Source organism: Topomyia yanbarensis, chromosome 3 (genome assembly GCF_030247195.1).
Source record: "Topomyia yanbarensis strain Yona2022 chromosome 3, ASM3024719v1, whole genome shotgun sequence".
Classification (NCBI taxonomy): domain Eukaryota; kingdom Metazoa; phylum Arthropoda; class Insecta; order Diptera; family Culicidae; genus Topomyia; species Topomyia yanbarensis.
This window is the reverse complement of record NC_080672.1, coordinates 359,732,046-359,749,500: the sequence shown is the minus strand read 5'-3', so window position 1 is coordinate 359,749,500 and position 17,455 is coordinate 359,732,046. Positions and strand designations below refer to the sequence as shown.

Here is a 17,455-nt window from a genome sequence, read left to right as displayed (position 1 = left end):
AAAACACATGTACAGGAGTCAGGAAATAAATTTCATAAAAGTGGAACATGTAATAAGTTTGACACTTCATTTATTAAGTGAACAGATTCTGTCGAAAATGTTTGAAAATAAATATTTTGTCTCTTGTGATTAGGTAATCAACCAATAAACTTATAAAACAATATTATAAAAATCATTTGGAAGCTTTCCTCTTAGTTTGGTACAGATGCCAAGAAATTATAATTCAATTAATGACAATAATAATGGATTCAAGTATGTAGGTATTTGTTAATAAATTCATTTGGTAAAATTAAAAATAACGTTTAACACACAAATCATCGCATATTATTGAATGAATATGACTAGCCGATTTAGGAATGTTGCACAAGAACGTTAGAAACCGCAACAAGTTGAAAACAAAGGCCAACGGACTACGACTAACTACCCCTCAGTGGATGCAAATAACTGAAGTTCGCCGTCTAACTGAACTCGGACGTCAGCAGTGAGATTCCATCCGAAAATTGTTCTTTTTAGGAAGAATTTGTTTTAGATAGGGAGATTATTAAGAGAGGGGTAATGGTTTTAGCGTTAAAAAACACTATTTGCGATTTTTTTTAGAAATTTGGACGAAGCGAATTGATCAAAACTTTTGTACATTATAATGTATCATTTCATCCAAAAGAGTCATTTCACCAAAAAACATTTTTTCACGCTGAAACCCTTACCCCCTTAAACATACTTTATACATCTTCACCTAAACTCCTTGGCAGGGAAAATATATTCCGATTGAAGAAGAAAAGACGAGTTTGCAATCAAAGTAGCTAGTAAACATAATTGTATTCCGAAAAAAAGAATTTGAATTTCACTACCACTACGCTCATTCAAACTCGTGGCTCATAAATTGGTAAGGTATGCGACGCACCTAATCCCTAAATCCTAAATTATAATCTTAAAATAATCCATTTTATTTATACTCAAAATAAGATTTACAGTTTATGATTTTAAGACAGATAGTCACGTAGCGAACATGTTCGCGGTGGCCTCATGATGCTGATGCTTGAAGCGATATAAAACTTCGATGTTCGCGATTCTCAAATAAACGAGGCATTCGCTTTATATGTGTTCACCGAATATCGCTTCGAAACTCTGTGGAAATGTTCCAAAAACGAAAAACCACGAGCCAAGAGCTTACCTCGTGTTCGACGATGTGTGCTTCTAAGGTTAATGTGAACTTTTTCGAACATTGTAAAGAGCGAACTAGATGCGAAGCTCGCTTCGTCCGAGCAGAGATAAGTTTTACCCCTAAATGTTCGCAGCGATTGTGTCAAACTCATCGATTGCATGTGGTATGCTTGAGAAGGTGCTTCGTGAAGCTTCGAACAGCAATCAATTCATTTTTCGAAATTTTCCTGCCCTGATCGAATGTAGCCATCGTCCAAGTTCCCCGTTGCTCCATGAGGTTTGCCAACTGTTGAGCGTCCTCTGACGACAAATACTAAAAAATTCGTTGAAGCAGATTGGTCTTTCGTATATGTCACCATTTAATGCGCCCACCTTTGCTAATGAGTCGGCCTTTTCATTGCCCGGGATAGAACAATGAGAGGGGACCCAAACAAAGGTAATCTGATAAGATTTTTCAGATAACGTACACAAGGACTCCTGTATCATCCCCAGAAAATACGGGAGTTGCTTTTTAGGCTTCACCGCACGAAGAGCCTTGATAGAGCTGAGGCTGTCCGAAACGATGAAGTAGTGATCTGTGGGCAGAGTGTCGATGATCCCAAGGGTGTACTGAATTGCAGCTAACTCTGCGACGTAAACAGAAGCGGGATCATTGAGCTTGAATGAAGCGGTGATAGTATTGTTGAAGATACCGAAGCCAGTGGACCCATCGAGATTTGATCCGTCAGTGTAAAACATTTTGTCGCAGTCAACTTCTCGGAATTTATTATAAAATATATTGGGGATCACCTGCGGGCGTATATGGTCCGGGATTCTACGAATCTCTTCCTTCATGGATGTGTCGAAGAATACAGTAGAATCAGAAGTATCTAGGAAACGGACACGGTTGGGATTGTACGAAGAAGGATTGATGCTCTGTGCCATGTAGTCGAAGTACAAGGACATAAAACGGGTTTGAGAATTAAGCTCGACGAACCTCTCGAAGTTTTCAATTACCAACGGGTTCAGAATGTCGCATCGGATGAGCAATCGATATGAGAGTTCCCAAAATCGATTTTTTAGCGGAAGAACGCCCGCCAGCACTTCGAGACTCATCGTATGGGTCGAGTGCATGCAACCCAAGGCAATGCGCAAGCAACGATACCGGATTCTCTCCAGTTTGATGAAGTGTATGTTCGCAGCGGAGCGGAAACTGAAACACCCGTACTCCATCACCGACAATATCGTTGTTTGGTATAACCTGATCAGGTCTCCTGGGTGGGCACCCCACCATGTTCCAGTTATTGTTCGGAGAAAATTGATCCTTTGTTGGCATTTCTGTTTCAGATACCTAATGTGACATCCCCAGGTACCTTTAGAGTCGAACCAGACCCCGAGATATTTAAATGTGAAAACCTGGTTGATCGTTGCACCCATTAATAAAAGCTGGAGTTGCGCCGGCTCACGCTTCCTAGAAAAAACAACCAACTCAGTTTTCTCCGTGGAGAACTCAATACCCAGCTGAAGAGCCCAAGCAGACAAATTGTCCAAGGTATTTTGTAATGGTCCTTGCAAGTCGGCAGCTTTGGGCCCTGTAACAGAGACCACCCCGTCGTCTGCAAGTTGCCTTAGCGTGCATGAATTGGCAAGACAATCATCAATGTCATTCGCGTAAAAATTGTAGAGCAGGGGACTTAGACATGAGCCCTGGGGAAGACCCATGTAGCTAAATCGCGATGTTGTTAAATCGCCATACGAAAAGTGCATGTGCTTTTCAGACAACAGGTTTAGCAAAAAGTTATTTAAAATTGGCGAAAGACCATGCTGGTGCAGCTTCTCTAACAGAATGTTGATAGAAACTGAGTCAAAAGCCCCCTTAATATCCAAGAAGACTGATGCCATCTGCTCTTTGTTAGCATAGGCCATTTGGATTTCTGTAGAAAGCAACGCAAGGCAATCGTTCGTCCCTTTGCCTTTGCGGAAGCCAAATTGTGTATCTGACAGTAAGCCATTTGCTTCAACCCAATTGTCGAGGCGAAACAAGATCATTTTCTCGAATAACTTCCGAATACATGACAGCATTGCAATCGGCCGATACGAGTTGTGGTCGGAGGTTGGTTTTCCTGATTTTTGGATGGCGATGACCTTCACTTGCCTCCATTCATAAGGGACAATGTTACCCTCAAGAAACTTGTTAAATAAATTCAACAAGCGCCTTTTTGCAGTGTCAGGCAGATTCTTCAGCAAGTTGAATTTGATTCTGTCTAACCCTGGGGCGTTATTGTTGCACGATAAGAGAGCAAGTGAGAACTCCACCATCGAAAATGGTGTTTCGTTCGCGGTATCGTGAGGAGACGCGGCGCGGCACGTTTTCTGTACCGGGACAGAGTCCGGACAGATCTTCTTGGCGAAAGCGAATATCCAACGGTTTGAATATTCCACGTTCTCGTTGGTACTATTACGGTTACGCATACGTCGAGCCGTACCCCAAAGAGTGCTCATCGCTGTTTCTCTCGTTAACCCGTCGACGAACCGGCGCCAATAACTGCGTTTTTTGGCTTTCATTAGACTCTTCATTCGCCTTTCTAACGACGCGTACTGTTGATAGCTAGCGGGTAACCCGTCTTCCCGGAAGGCCTTATATGCAGTGGACTTTTCCGCGTACAGCTCTGAGCACTCTTTATCCCACCACAGGGTGGGAGACCGTCCATGGGTATTCGCGCTGGGTACTGGTTTAGTCTGAGCTTGATTCGCACTGTCGAGAATCAAGCCAGCCAAAAACCTGTACTCTTCCTCCGGAGGAAGTTCTTGAGTGGATTCGATTTTAACGGATATCGCGGTCGCGTAACTCTTCCAATCAATGTTCCGTGTGAGGTCATATGAGACATTGATTGTTTCCGATGGTCTTGAATCGTTAGCAATTGAAATCACGATAGGCAAATGATCGCTACCGTGGGGATCAGGGATCACCTTCCACATGCAATCTAACTGTAGCGATGTCGAGCAAAGCGATAAATCCAACGCGCTTGCGCGTGCTGGTGGTGTAGGAATCCGCGTCATTTCTCCCGTGTTTAAGATGGTCATGTTGAAATTGTCGCAAAGATCTTGGATTAATGTTGATCTATTATCATCATGAAGACAGCCCCATACCGTACCGTGCGAGTTAAAGTCTCCCAGAACTAGCCGCGGTGCCGGTAAGGATTCCGTGATATTACAAAGCGTTCGGTGCCCTACCGAGGCTCTAGGAGGAATGTAGATGGAAGCAATGCATTATTAAAACTTGACAAGCGACAATTTCAATGCCTGGTGTCGAAGGGAGGTTAATTCGGTTGAAAGAATAGCACTTTTTGATCCCCAAAAGTACTCCTCCATAGGGGTTTTCTCGATCCAGACGAATTATATTAAAGTCGTGGAAGTTGAGATTTATATCGGAAGTTAACCAAGTTTCACATAATGCGAAAGCATCACATTTTAAACTATTTAGTAAAAATTTAAAGGAATCGATTTTCGGGAGGATACTTCTGCAATTCCACTGTAGGACAGTGATCGAATCGGTGACCTCGTTCGATGACTTAGCCATCGAAGGATACGATCGCTGCAAGGAGGGGCCATTTAGTAGTCAACTGCTTCAAAAATGTTTGCACTATAGGGAGAAAACGTATCAGAAGGCTTTTAAGAGGATCAGTAACATTGAAAGCTGTGAAAATTAAGTCCACTATGTCAGAAAATTTCATTAGTCCGCTACTGGACTGAGTATCTGTTTGAAAAAAGGGGACACTTGGGGTTTTTGGTGTCCCTGGAAGTGGTGGGTACTCCTTGTTAGAATTAATATTTCCAAGTCCTGGAGCAAATTGCTTCGGCTTTTGTGTATCACTTCCGTTGGATTTATTGATTGTAGTTGGCGCACTCTGAGGGGACGACACCTTGGCACCCTTACGAGGCAATTTAGGGGAGGCTAGATTTCTCCTCTTCCTGGATTCCCCTGGGTTAACCAATGATGTTCCCTCTTGTGGGTCGTCAGATTCTTGCTCAACGCCAGCCAAAAGAGCAAAGGAATTTTCGGAAGGGACAGATGGCGAAGCATTCTTTAGCATTTCTGCATAAGAGTGCCTCGAGCGATCCTTAAGGGAGCGCTTAATTTTATCCCCGCGCTGCTTGTACGCCGGGCATGACTTAAGAGCATGCGGAGGGCCCCCGCAGTAAATACACTTCTCAGTTTCTCCACCGCAAGCGTCATCCTCATGCTCTCCCTCGCATTTGCCGCACCGTTTTTTATTGCCACAATAAGTGGCTGTGTGGCCCAGTTGCTTGCAATTGCTGCAGTTCATTACCCGCGGTACAAACAGGCGAACGGGTAAGCGAACCCTATCCAGGAGGACATAGTTGGGAAGAGCAGACCCGGAGAAAGTCACCCGAATCGAGTCTGACGGAGAATAAGTTGTCTTATCATTTTCTGTTTTTGCGGAATACAATTGCTTGCATTCCAGAATCTTCACCTTTTGAAGTGAAGGGTCCTTAAAGCAACCAACCCCGTACTTCAACAGGTCTTCGCACTTTAGACCCGGTTCGGCGACTATTCCATCGATCTCCACAGCCCTACAAGGCACATACACTCTGAATTGTTTCGTAAAACGCTCGCTGCGAGCAATCTGGTTTGCCTGATCGAGGTCATTTACTATAACGCGTATCTTATTAGCTCGAACACGTGTTATCTGAGCTACGGCCGGGTAGTTAGCAGTCAGCTCCCGTGATATTTCTAGAATATTGGGCGATTTCGTGTTGGGCCGGAAATACACCACCCAGGGTCCATTTGAACTGGCTGGATATGTTTTAATACGGGGAGGACTGGGGGAATCAGGGGAGGGAGTAATATCGGGTTTATCCGGTAAATCCATGGGAATATCATTCCCATCCAATGTTCCTTCGCCCTCGGCCATTTAGGCACGAGGATAGCACGTGGTGTAAACGAGAGATGAAACTTGTATTCAGGGGAAAGGGAAAAGTAGACCGATCGGGGAAAGGGAAACGAAAGAAAGAAAAATAATACTTAGCTTATATAGCGGCGTGTCCGGCAATTCTGGTATTCACTTCACCAGCCTGGGCACCGGCGAACAAAGACTGCCTCAAACAATAGTTGACCTTCACTGTCAATATATATTCTTGTTCACTTTATGCACAGCACCAGAAAACGAACTGCTTCGATCGAGAGCTCGGAGAGTTATGAGGATCAGGCAGTTGCCAAAGAGGACACAGTTCAGTCCTGCAGAGCAACCGGTGGATCAGAGAATTAAAAAAAAAATCACCGCCTTGGATTGTAGGAGCAAAATAACTCACGAATCAGACATCGGTACCGAGAAAAATTCAGCTGCCAAGAAACTCTCAGTCGGAGTTACTTCAGCGGAGCGTCGATCAAACGCTATGGGTGGCTGCTGAAAAATCCTGACCCTGATAACCGAGTTAAAAGTTTCAAGTTCCCACTGATGAGGCGCGCTTCGAAGCGCTGTAACTTACGACCTATTGTTCGGAGCTCCATGAAAATTTGGAAAAATATTTTCAAGGAGTTGCAGATAATGCAAAAAATATTTTGGATTTATTAATATAAAAGATATATCATACCTTTTTACTGGATGTCTATTATTCTCATGTCCTTTATATTATTATATAGTTTCTTAGGAACGAAACGAAGATTCTGATGTCAATTTATACGCACGCGTAATTATTGAAATAGTGCCACACCCGTCCTAATAGGGCCAAAATAGGGAATTGATCGCATATTGGAAAATTACAAAAAAAATATAAAAGCACTCTCATTCACAAATACGATATTCTCAAAAGATATGGTAGATTTCATTTCTGCTGACCAAACGATCCTTGTCGATTGGACATTCTTACCTGAGACACGAATTTATCCAACAATTCCCATCTAATTTCCATCCTATCCGGAAACTAACACTATCCAAGATATCCCCGATAAACCCACGACACAAACCGGCCTGTATTTTGATGATAATCAACAACTTTTCGGCGCATGCCTGCCTGTTTCCCCTTATCAGCAGCGGTGCTGTGTACCGTATGCAAACAAACCGCCACCGCATCGTACAAGTGGTGGTGCGTGCGTGAGTTCTGGACTCGGTCATACTCTCTCTCTCGCGCGCACTGTCACTACTGTTCCATTAGCTTTCTCTCCCTGGAACTTTTTTGCGTAGCCTGCTACTAGGTTCGGGAAAAAACTCGCAAGCTCCAAAGTGTCGAATCGTTCGCCGTGTCCGTCAGTTCCATTCTTATCGCGGTCCGAGTCGAGTCGTGGCGTAAGCTGATCCTCCCACAAGTGCGTTCCCCGTTCGGTGGTGGAATAAAACGGAAGGAGTGGCAGCAAGGTGTGCGTGTGTGTGTGGATGTGGTTTTAGTGGTGCTTTTAGAAATATGAATGGTCCGAAGTGACGGCGGTGGCTTTGTTTGAATGAACATGCGGTGCCGTGTGGGGTGGCGATAGTGCGCGGAAGGGGTGATTCGTGGGTGGTGAAAATTTTACCACCTAGTCCGTAGTTTGCTGGACGATGCTCAAGGATTGGTAGTGGGCTGCTGCTGCTGCTGCTGGAATTGCAAAAAGCCTACCACTGGCCTCGCTGTTGGTGCAGAAAAGAAAAGGCAGGTTATTACTGGTGTCTCTTTCTGGCATGCAGAGGAATGTGAGTTTGGTGGGTAGAAAATTGCTCCTGCACATTGAGTGAACCGCACAAAGTTGCAGAGGAGGAAAAAAGTTGCCTTCCCGGTGGTGCGCGGGTGTGCCTGTGTGAGTGAAGTGTTCTCGGAAATATAACGAAGAAAACAGCTTGTTACTGCGAATTTTAGAGGAAAACTAGCCTGCCGACGGAAGGATAGTGAATTGCGTGTAGCTGATTGTAAGCGATTTCGGTGATTGATGGGTGTAATTGTGGCGGTTGCCGGTGGAAAAACTCCAGAAGGCAGTGAATGCTAATAAAAAACCAATTGATGTTATTGCTGGTCATAACAATAAATATTTACGGTCGACTGTTTGAACAGATGACCAGCAGGTGAACACGAATTGTGCAAAACGGTGCCTACATAGAAAAAGTGGCACTTGAAGTGAATCGGTAAGTGCTCAGATGAATGGTTTGATTGTTTCAACAGATGCTTCCAATCAAACGGAAACGGAACAATTTTGGCACCGTCAATTGGTTTTTTCCTTTCAACAAAGAACGTTTAAAAAAAACCCATTAATTCGATATTAAAAGTTTAATCTCCAGAAAACATCATCCACCCCTGTCCACAGTTTCTAAATCTATCAAGCCTTAAATGCCGATAAGAAAATGCGTTGCGTGGGTGTTCCGATTGTTATTCAGCTGTTTCCATACACCCTACGCCCGTTACGTGTTAATTCCCTTTTCCTCTCTTTTGTGCACAGCAGCGAACTCACTGACTCTGGTTAGTCACTTTTTCGACAATGTCACGGCGCCTGCCCACCCACAAACCGTAGCATGCTGTGCTGGCCTTAGCAATGCCTACCAACGGCACGGACGAAGTTCATCACCGTCATAAACAAGGGGTGAATAAATTTACCTCTCGCCCTTCTATTTGGCGCACCCCTTGCGCTACATCACCTCTTCGCGTGGTCCGGCCTACACGTAGCTACTTATGCAAGTCGCTCTCTTTCTCCGCACAAAACAAAACAACACGTCACAAGCAAGCGAGTGCAAACATAAACATGGACGGATCCTGGAAAAAGCTCTGGGAAAAAATCGTTTGTATGTAGTCAAAGTCATTCACTTTGCAGTGTGGGTTAGTCATAAATTTTGGTACAGCTGAGATAACGAATGTGTATGTACAAAAGGTACAGAAAAGCGTTTGTAATCGATTGTTCACCTTTGCCACGGACAAACAATTTCTGTAATTGGAAAGTTGCTATTGTCCCTCGAACAGTGCGGCACGGGTGACTGCCTGCTGTTTCCGTCTAGAAAATACAAAGCAAAGCACACAAGTAGTTTTTCCGAGACTCCCGGTTCGCAACGAAACGACCGACGATAGCTCTCATCGCGGTCTCTCAGTTTCCCCGCTGCCCTTCGGTTGGTTAGCCTACCTGGCTGGAAGGTCGATTCCTTGCTCGCGTCCAACGCTCATATACCTTTTATCCATTGCACGTCACGATGCCGGATCCGGGGGTGCAGAATCGATAGAAAACAATTGTTGGACGTGAGTTTTATGGATGCAGAGTCGGATGTAAATGTACACGTGAATTTGCAACGGGAACAGTGAAACGATTGTTTTCCGATTTTACGGGTTTCCGTTGCCAGATTGGAGAGATGCTGATGTAGTAATTTAAAAATTCGTTTTTCAATACAAAACAAGCATGTTTTCAGCGCTGGCAAGTTCAGTTCGCTTCGAATACTGCCCGCGTTTGTGGTTTCAACCGATATTTGTTCGACAGGGTTCCCAGGTATCTTTTCAGATTACAGATACATGATTTTGCGACAGCTGGTAAGCGAAACTTAGTTACATCACCAAACCTAACTAAGATAAAACTGTAGTGAGTGTTATTAATTTATATATTTATTTATTTACTTCTACCCTTTTGGTCTACATGAAATGTTGAATGAGGAAAAGTCCATCTGAAGAAGTTGCATTGGATCACGCCATGGTAGATATTTAAGAACGTAATAGATTCTCACATAAGGATACCAGATGACTGCTGAAATTTCCTGTACAGTGCGAACGAGAGAGAAGTACAGTGCTCTTAGGCAATAAGGATCAGTAAACTCATTGGTTATCCTTATGCTAAATCCAAGGTTCCTATTGGCTTGTGAAATCATGTGGGAATAGTAAACTCTGAAAGACAATTCAAAATCCAACAGTACATCAAAGTCCCTGACTACTGACACTCTTTCAAGCGATTTTCCAGAAATAGTGTAGTACCATAGAATTGGATTTTTCTGCATGTGAAAAAGATTACAGAGTATTTGGATACACTGAGAGTCAACCGATATCGAGTCCACTAATACTTCAATTGCTAGGGGTGGGCGCAGCGTAGTTGGTTAATCGATTGTCTTGTACGCAGCGCACCTGGGTTCGAATCCCGACCCCGCACATAGAGTTAGAAATTTTTCATAAGAGATTTTTCTAATCCGAAGAGGCGAATGACCTTAAGGTTAAACCATATATAATCGAAATAATAAAAACTAGTTACTAAATCCATCTAGTTGTAGTTTTAGTTAAACAAGTCCAATTCAAAATGTATAATCGTAATCGTAATAGATTAGTTTGCTTCCTCGTGAAAGAACATTCCATTCGTCGTTGAAGAATAAAGAAAACAGCAGGGGTCCGAGGTTACTATCTTGGGGTACACTTAAAAAATTGATAAAACTAGCAAATTCGCTATTTTCGACTTTCACAGACAGGGATCGGCCAACAAGGTATGACCTCAGCCATTCAGTGAAGTTGTGCGAGACACCCAGCCTTTTTATCTTGGCCAATAGAAGAGAGTGATCGATACGATCGAACGCTGATTTAAGATCAGTATAGAGGGGCTTGTCCTCCATCTTCTATGCTTTTAATATAATGTGACATTAACTGCGCTAAATTTGTGGTTGTTGTTCTACGTGGAAAAAAATCCATGTTGGTCTGTTGATATCAGGCTTACGGTTATCACTCATAAGAGGAAAAAGAGTACGGATAATTTATCACTTCGACGAAAAAACTTGCGATTTCATATGGAAAGATATTGCACTCCCACAACTTCTCCGGTTAAATAAAATGCATTATATGTCCGGATAAATAAATTCGCCGTAGAATGAGCGCATGAGTATATCACGGTATTCCTATCATGCTCACAGCCTTGCTGGAGCTCATCAAAAACATGACAATTCATTCTAACCTCGGTGTCGGTTTTCTTGGTAATGGTGCGAATGTGTTCAGATTTATTTATTTCACGAAAATTAACCCATTCATGCCCATTTTGGTGGACAACAACGATTTTAAACTGCTATAATTTTTGGTTAAGGCAAAATTTGCTCACAAAAACAAGTAAGGCTAGTAAATGTGACTATTACCTTTCATTTGAGTATTAATAGTTTCAAGGACCAGATCTAGAACTCAAGTTATTGCAATTAATCTGATTGGATTCCGATGGAGCAGTGCTGCCAGGAACAGTTTACGTTGACGACGGAAAATGAATTTTTCGTATATCTTCGTTATAGTGCAATATTTTTGAAAACTGATAAATTTATTAATTTAGACTGTGTTTGGCTACGTTTTCCATGCAAGTGGACTATTGTAAATATTCTAGGAGAATTGTATTGACCATTGGAAGGTAAAAATTGAGCAGCTTCCAGCACTGCGAGGGAAGCATCTATCTTTATAAAAAAAGGCTTTTCGTGTTTCTTGACCCCACCGTTTTCAAGGAAAAATAGTTTTGAAACCCTACATGCACGAGAAAAAAGTTGGGCATGAAAGGGTTAACAATTTTCACCTTCTCCGGAGAGAGAGAAGATAATAAGATGAATTTTATCGAAAAAAAATATTCTCTCACTTCTTGCGTGAGTGACTGAGAATTACAAGCCAGCGCATAGGCAAGTTATGCCTCGATCGTTAGCTACGTCTGGCCTATCCCTCTTTTTGAAGTCGTGAAATATTACCGACTTTTTCCAACACCGAGAAATGTCGATTGCGACGATTGGTTGAAGAGCATGTAGTGCTCTCGCACTCCTTTCTAAATTAATAATATGAATCCCATTTGGACCGGATAATGTGGAAGACATTAACTTTTCTACTGCAGCAATAATGTCTTCATCCGAGAAACAAATGATACTCAGCTTTATAACGTCGCAAGGACTATCACGAGGTCAAACTTCTCTCTGTGCGGTGTTAGTCAAAATGCTTAACTCGGGAAATGTTTTGCAAATAAATTACGGATGCCAGTACTCATGTTAGAACTTAAGGTCAGATTGAGATTAGAAACAGCTATAAGCACACCGCCACCCTGTGTTGTTCATGAAGTAATTCTATCACGACCGTTGCGATATACTTACCTTTGTCGTTCAGTCACGTTTCAGTTAGAACAATAACGTTATGATCTCTGTCAGATACAGCCGCGAATAACTCTTCCATTATAATTCATAGTCCTCTCACATTATGTGTAGTATATCCCCAGTTCGGAAGGACTGTCATTATGGTCTGGGTTGTTGATCGCCCGATGAGTGACGATAGTGGAATAGGAGCTGTGTTATCCGTTGTTTGACTGGAAACGGAAATTTCTTTGACGGGAACAGTATAGAAGGGGCCTGAAGTAACAAAAATGCTGATAGACAGTAATTGCTATTAATTATGGATTAATTTTTGATGTTTCCTTTCGACAAGTTTCCTGTAGACGACCACTCCAAATCCAGCTTCCACTTCCTGTTCATCTGAACATAGTTAACACAACATAACCTTTCGGATGCACACTCTCTGAGCAACATCTCATGGATTGTGACACCATATATTCCCATAAAAAGGGCCGTGAATATGGTCCACGCTAAATTTCACAACCATTAATACACCATAAATTGATCTCAAAAACCCATAAACACCCCAGAATATGGTTTTTATATGGTGTCCTCCGGACCAGGGTGATGGTGTTTTCGTGAGTTGAAACCATTTCATACACTACCAAAACACCATGCAGTGGGTGTGAATTTGGACCATGAGCATGGGAGATTTTTCGTTTGCTCGGGTCTGCTGCAACGTGATTTCCTGCACATTTTGAGCACACTTAAGAGAATTTGCATTCGTTACTCTTATGTCCATGTGCTCCACATTTGAAAAAAAAATGATATTCCATAGTACTCGATCACTTTTTCATTCGATATCCACCCGCCCTAATCTCATTATAGTATCATGTGCATCAGCATCCCGAGCAAACAAAAAACCCATAATACCCCCATGATCATGGTCCAAATTCACCCCCACTGGATAGTGTTTGAAATGGGTTCAACCCATAGAAATATCTTCACTGTAGTACGGAAGATCCAGTTCCATATTCTACATATATTGCCAAATAATGACAACTGCGAAAGCCACAACAGCTAATACCATCAGTGAGGAAGTTACTAGCAATAACGGAGAGTGAACACTCGTGACCCGAAAGGGAACGAAGTTAGGAAGAACACCTGATCGCGAATATCAAGGCAGTATGCACGATGATGACACGGACATATGCGACGACAGAGAGATGACTGACCCTCAAGATACAGCTGGCGTGGATGCAAATGTTTCCCCGAAGCGAAAAAAGATTTCCGCGCGCAATAGCAAGTCGCACGTTCGGGATCGGATCTTAATGTCAATCGTCACATGCGCTGAAAAAATAAAATCGCTAATAGAATGAAAATGATCGTTAAATGCACGAGCTTATTCGTCGTTTTCTGCAACGTAATATGTTCGTGTATTGTAAATAGTTAGCTGAGGACGACCTGAAAAAATGGCCACTTGATTAAAGAAAATGTTCGTAATTTTACGTATCTAGTGTGCATTGTACGAAAGTTAACATGAATGAAACGAAATGTTTCGTTATTTTAATAATTTTTGATATATAGAACGAACAATTTCGTTGGTCGCACGAATTCATTTTCGTTCATCGAACAAACATTTTCGTATTTATTTATATTTATATTATATCATCCGATCTTCTATGATCGATGTTTAACAACATCGATTGTTTGTATATTAAAGAGATCGATCTGACAAAATTGAATTTATTTCAAAGCCCTCACCACTGTTGAGTACTGTAATAATTGTGGTATTTTTTGTTGTTTTTACAGTTGATTTTCGTCACAATTTTTTTTCGAGATTGCATCAAAACTCTACGTTTCATGCATTTTAAAGACATTTCGCATTAAAAACACGAATTCGATTTCTGAAATATGAAATTCCATATGTGATCGGACGACGATTCAGTTAATATTTCTGGAATCATATAACGAATCTGTACGAAATTTTGTGGCTATCTGTTTCATTTTAGACTGATTTTGTAAAAATCGACCCAATCATCCCCATGAAACTGATGTGTGTTTTTCTTGTGGTTAATGTTGCCAATGAGACTTCGAATAGGGAGGGGGTGGGAAGGGGGAATGTTGAAAGGAGGTGCCACCAAACGCTTTTTATACCTTCCATCAGATCAGGGTTGTAAAAATCGGTTTAGTCATCACCGAATTTGTTGATTTCCGGAATTGTCGATAGTGTACAATAACTTTAAAGAATCATTGATTGGCCATCAGTGATCTAGATTTGCGAATTGAAGAAATTTAACGTCCACTTCAGTAGACTTTTAATCTGTGAGGTATTACGATTGCAGGCCCGTAGCCAGGATATGGTTTCGGGAGGGGAAAATATACAATATGTAATTTTAGTGTTTAAGATTTGAGACAACCGAGTCCAAGAAAACCTAATGCTATTTCCGAATTTCTCTAAATGGAAACAAGTATTGTTGTATTAAAAGTTGCAAACCAAAATGAGGTGCAGGAGACAACAAACCGAATGGTCATCGCAGAAGTTCGTGTTCGGAAATGCAGTTACTTTTCAATTCGATTTACATCTTGATCGATGACAAAATTTGCGTGAAAATAAACTTCAGTTTACTGCGTGAAAAAGAATATTTCAGCAGTCCATATGAGTTAGGCATTCCAGAGTATGTTCAAAAGAATAAAATTTCGAATTACAAAAAAAAAATTATCTGGCAGGAGATTTTTAGGTGTGGTAAAATTGGCATTGAATTCTATTTGTCAAAACTAATGCAGCAGAATTATTTGCATTTCCATTACTAGAATAATTCTTGTATTTTTTTTTAAATTTTGCTTGAATTAAAACAAGTAGAAGTTTGAAGTATCGCCTGGACCGATTGATTATCCACTAGGGTGTCTTAAAATGGGATCATGTTAAAAACCTGTTTTAATCCACCTAGTGGTGCAATTGTGCCTTTCTCACTGCGATTCCATGGCTGATTATGTTCAATACAATGGTGGAAATGTATATTAAATATTCAGTACGATTTGCACATACATACAGTGGATCGACAGCCACGATCTTGAGATACTATGTGTCTACAACTGAAACATCGCTTGAAATCAGTGGTGGATCAAGGAGGAAGATCCGGGAGGTCCGGACCCTGCCGAAAATTTTCAACTTGTTAAGAAATTTTGAACTAGTTTTAATTTTAAAGTTGCAACCCCTCACTGACCTAAGCCTATATAAGTCAATTAGGTTGGCGATTTTTAAAGTGATTGCATAACCTTTTTATATGAGATGGGCAAAAATGTGCCAACGTCCAAAAAAGTCAATTTTCGCCAAAAATTTGTTTTTCGAGATTACATCAAATATCAACGTTTCATGCATTTTTAAGTCATATTGCATCAAAAATACAAATTCGATTTTGAAATTTTCTCTTACTCCCACCTCTGAAAATTTTTAATTTCAGTTTATATGGGAATTTGCTGTGTGGTCGCACTCTTCAACCCGTAAATCCGGAACCGGAAGTCCAATCAATGAAAAAAAGCAGTCCAATCAATGAAAAATGCCGATGGGACCTTTAATTTGAAACTAAGTTTGTGCAAATCGGTTCAGCCATCTCTAAGAAACAGAGGTGACATTTTTTTCCACATACACACATACACGCACACACATACATTTTCCGATCTCGACGAACTGAGTTGAATGGCATATGACACTCGGCCCTCCGGGTTGGGATTAGGTTGACGATTTTTCGAGTGATTGCATAACCTTTCTATATGCGAAAGGCAAAACCCTCTCGAGTGACAAGAAAACTCTCAACATACACTTTTGTAAACATAATGAGTAATGAACATCGTTTTCATAGATCGTGGTGGAACTGATATGCGTTGAATTTTCCGGTTTCTGTCCGATTTCTAGGCATAACAGTCCCACTTAACACTTTTCGTAATAACTAACGTTAATTGGATTTTTATAATGAAAAACTGGACTGATTAAATTGGAAACGATTGCTACGAACGTAAAGCTTTATTTGTTGCACCGTTTCTCACCAGATTGCTAATACAATTTGCATCTTCAATCGCATTTTCCTCAGTTGCAACATAGGACAGTATGAGCCCAATGAGATCCAACAAGAACCGAATGAGACTATTTGACAGTTTACCACGATTATGAATTTTTGGAGAGAATAAAACAAAATGGATGACAAACATTGAACACTGTATGTTTACACGGAATAAAACATCAACAAAACAACTGTTATATCCAACATAATAGTAAAATGTGTGCTTCAATCAACCGAAGGTGAAGCAAAGTCCTCTCATGGTTAAAAAATTGGCATAGCTACTGCTAAATGCAGCATTAGAAAAGATTTTTATAACATCGCGTCTAAAAGGAAAGTCTCGCCTCTTCTCACGCTCACATGTCATCCAACTATTTGATGGAAGGAAAGAAAATTAGTTTACCCTACTCTTTTCGAAATTATGTTAAAATGCCTATACGGACCTTCAGCGTCCACATTTTTTCTAATAGTATTCGAGAAACATAATATTAATTGAGTCCATTGTTGAAGTAATTTTCTATCAAACTATGATAGAAAATTACTTTAAATATGTGTAACACGAAAGCGTTTCTTAAAGCCCTGGATTTTTTCTCGTTTTATCTCAAATAATCATTTTGCAAAATTAGGGTTACCAACCGTCCTTATTTTAAAGGACATGTCCTTAATTTCGATGATTTTGGAAAGCGTCCTTAATTTTACCACAAATGTTCTTAGTTTTAGTCGGTGGTATATTTGAAATCAATCACATTAAGTTCGTTCAACCGAACAAAACAAAATCGCAATTTTAGTTGGTCACTTCCCTACAGTACATTTGCTTTATTATGGTCAGATTAATGATTCAATACCATTGATTCAATACCATTGATTCAGTTTATTGGTTAAAGTAATGTGTCAAGCTAAAACATGTTTCTTATATCTTATCTCTAATTCGAATTGAGACCAACTATCTTTTACTAGCAAAGAGTTCTATTTCCCAGGGTAGTCATCTCGGACTATTCATGTTTTTGCTCAATTTAAATGACTTAAACCATTTGCTGAAGTGCATGAAACTTTCGTTTTCTGATGACCTCAAACTATTTCATCTTACCAGGAATGCGAAAGACGCAGAATTCTTGCAGTCCCAGTTAGATGTATTCACCAATTGGTGCTACGCCAATAAGACGATGTTAAATGCTTCCATATGTTCGGTTATATCTTTTACTCGCAAGCACTCGAAAATTAATTTCGACTACAATATTTTGCAAATCTTTCTCAAACGTC

General features: G+C 40.9%; 1 protein-coding gene across 7 annotated transcripts in view; it reads left to right on the top strand.

Annotated features, from left to right (window-relative positions):
- The first annotated feature begins 7,396 nt into the window (after positions 1-7,396).
- LOC131689196 (kazrin) overlaps positions 7,397-17,455 on the top strand; it is a 372,509-nt gene continuing 362,450 nt past the window's right edge. For all 7 annotated transcript variants that reach the window (XM_058974118.1, XM_058974119.1, XM_058974117.1 and 4 more), the window contains exon 1: positions 7,397-8,255. The gene's annotated coding sequence lies outside the window, so the exon portion shown is untranslated. The remainder of the gene's footprint in view (positions 8,256-17,455) is intronic.